The sequence below is a fragment of the Microtus ochrogaster genome, chromosome 22, assembly GCF_000317375.1.
Source record: "Microtus ochrogaster isolate Prairie Vole_2 chromosome 22, MicOch1.0, whole genome shotgun sequence".
Lineage (NCBI taxonomy): Eukaryota > Metazoa > Chordata > Mammalia > Rodentia > Cricetidae > Microtus > Microtus ochrogaster.
In genome coordinates this window covers 5,784,364-5,787,498 of record NC_022023.1, presented here as the reverse complement: position 1 = coordinate 5,787,498, position 3,135 = coordinate 5,784,364, and the positions used below count along the sequence as shown (strand labels likewise).

At 43.5% G+C, this 3,135-nt stretch overlaps 1 pseudogene; it reads left to right on the top strand.

Moving 5' to 3' along the window:
• The first annotated feature begins 1,687 nt into the window (after positions 1 to 1,687).
• Positions 1,688 to 2,620, top strand: LOC101997172 (annotated as a pseudogene).
• Positions 2,621 to 3,135: the final 515 nt, after the last annotated feature.

Genomic DNA, 3,135 nt, shown 5'->3' with positions numbered 1-3,135 from the left:
CACTGCCTTAATTTGGATTACTTTCTTCCCGGTAAAGGCTTATCTCTCTGTCTCCATATGAATCCCCTCCATGCATAGTCTTCACACAGCAGTGAGGATTGTATTTCTGATTATAATACCACTTTGATGAAAAGTTCCAATGGGTACTCATCAACCACCTTGGCATAGCTTCCAAAACTCTCTATCTATTGATTCTTTCACATTCCTGTGGCTTCATCTCTGCTACTCTCTGTCTTACATGTTAAATTGTATTTTCTGTCATAATCCACTTGCTTACAAATTTCTTAGCTGAACTGATCTCATCAACCATAGGCAGAAGCAAATATTTCATTTGCCCTTTCTTCTTGCCTACTAGCGTGATTTCAGGAATATAACAGAAGCCCAATTAATAAAAATGTGTTATAAGAGTTGTGCCTTGTGTATGTCTTTTAGAGCTAACTTCACCAAAATTCTTATCACAGAAATTGAGGTGTTTTTTTTTTTGTTTTGTTTTGTTTTTTAAATCAAGTACTATGAGCTTGGCAGTTAAAACATTAGCCATCCTTCTGGAGGACCTGGGTTCAGCATCCAGAGCCCACATGGTGGCTCACAACCATTTACAGTCCAGCCCCAGAGGACTTGATACCCTTTCCTGGCCTCATAGATGCACAAGTTATGTAAAGTGCATAGGCATACATTTAGGGAAGACACCCATAACACATCACAGACACACACACACACACACACACACACACACACATTTTAAAACATAATTCTGAGAGCAATCTGTTAATCTGTTATAAGTCAATAGATGTACTATTTGGTATATTTTTCATAATTCAAGTGGTCAACTAGGGCCAAGGTCTCTTCCCAGAGAGCTGTGTATAATAACTTGCAACAAATTAAGTATTAAACCCATATGAATACTACTAGAAGGCTGGCTACTGCAGAAATTTTACTATTATTGAATAGAATAAGTATCTTGTAATAAGAAAGTATGAAACACTTTTGATTCCTGTATGATTTGTTTCTGTTGATTTAACTTTTATTTTGTTTTTGGATGACTTTTTTTTTTTAATAGTGTCTTGTCCCTTTCTAGAACCACTCTTGGGGAAAATTCTTAGTACCCGTCTACAATGACTTATGGGGTTCTTTGAGACTTAGAGAGAGTGCCTGTCATCTGAAGCCCTTTGCCTTTGCTGTTTCAAGGCACTAAAGGGCGCTTCCTGCTATCCACTGCTTTTATTTGAGTGTTACATCTATGGAGATGTCGTCATTCATTTTAATCACAAATACATGTGGGGTTTGACTTGAGTCCTAAGGCTTTGTGGCATTTTCCGTATAACACCCCCCTTCCTCATCAGAGTCTCAACAGCATTCTTGTGTTTGCTTTGCGTCAGAACAGTGTTAGATTTTATTTTTTATTTGATTATTCTCAAATAAGAGGATTTCCCTTAGAAACACAGACTTTATAGCCCATGAAGTATATGATACATACCATCTCCTAAACACTGGGAAATTGTCGAAATATAAGCCTTCTCTGTATTTGACACAGATCCTCAAGCCTACGCTGGTTTCAGTGTCCTGGTCACATACGTGTATTTCTGTTTTTGCTCATAATTTTGTTCGGTAGTGCAGGAGCTGTCGCTCCACAGTATTCTAGAAAATATTTTAAAATATATTGAACTTGCTTCTTCTTCTAAAAAACACCAAATGGCGGATGACGCCGGTGCAGCGGGAGGGCCCGGAGGACCCGGGGGCCCAGGATTAGGAGGCCGTGGCGGCTTCCGCGGAGGATTCGGCAGCGGTCTGAGGGGCCGCGGCCGTGGTCGAGGCCGTGGCCGAGGCCGCGGGGCTCGCGGAGGTAAAGCTGAAGACAAGGAGTGGATTCCCGTCACCAAGCTGGGCCGCCTGGTTAAGGACATGAAGATCAAGTCCCTAGAGGAGATCTACCTGTTCTCCCTGCCCATTAAGGAATCTGAGATTATTGACTTTTTCCTGGGAGCTTCCCTAAAGGATGAGGTTCTGAAGATCATGCCCGTGCAGAAGCAGACTAGGGCAGGCCAGCGGACTAGGTTCAAGGCTTTCGTCGCTATTGGGGACTACAATGGTCACGTAGGTCTTGGTGTCAAGTGCTCCAAGGAGGTAGCCACTGCCATCCGAGGGGCCATCATCTTGGCCAAGCTTTCCATTGTCCCTGTGCGGAGAGGCTACTGGGGGAACAAGATTGGCAAGCCCCACACTGTTCCTTGCAAAGTGACAGGCCGCTGTGGTTCTGTGCTGGTGCGTCTCATCCCTGCCCCCAGAGGCACTGGCATAGTCTCTGCTCCTGTGCCCAAGAAGCTACTGATGATGGCTGGCATTGATGACTGCTACACATCAGCCAGGGGCTGTACTGCCACACTGGGCAACTTTGCCAAGGCCACCTTTGATGCCATCTCTAAGACCTACAGCTACCTGACCCCCGACCTCTGGAAAGAGACTGTGTTCACCAAGTCTCCTTATCAGGAATTCACTGACCATCTTGTGAAAACCCACACCAGAGTCTCTGTTCAGAGGACCCAGGCTCCAGCTGTGGCCACCACATAAGGGTTTTTACACAAGGAAAATAAAAGTGAATTAAGTCTGTTAAAAAAAAAAATATATTGAACTTGTTTTCAAAAGCAGTTCTCGGAAGTTGACTTCTAAACCAATAAGACACGGAAAACACCCTCTAAGTCGTCAGCCTTTCCTTTGGTCGTTTGTTTTCCTGTACCTCTCTGTAGTTCAGTTTGTGGAGTTTCCTCTGACCTAGTTTTTAACTTTTAACTTGACTATTTCTGTATGTGTAGTAAGTTATTTTATTTTTATTATTGATTTGGAACTTGCTAGTGGGAGACCCGCATTAAAATACATGCCAAAGCTTCTGGGTTTGCTACTTCATCTGCAGGGATCCCTTCCTCCTGGTCACTGATTCATTGCCACCGCCCTGTGCCAGGCCGCCTGGTCTATAAGCTCACTGTGTTTCCAGGGGAATCTCCTCTTGTCCCCCTCTTGACCCTGTGGAGTCACCTCTAAGGTTCACATCCTGTTTCTTCAAAGTTCTCATTTTCACTCCACTAGTTCTCATTTTCCTTGCAAGGTTATTCACTTTTTCTTGAATGTACACTTTTTATG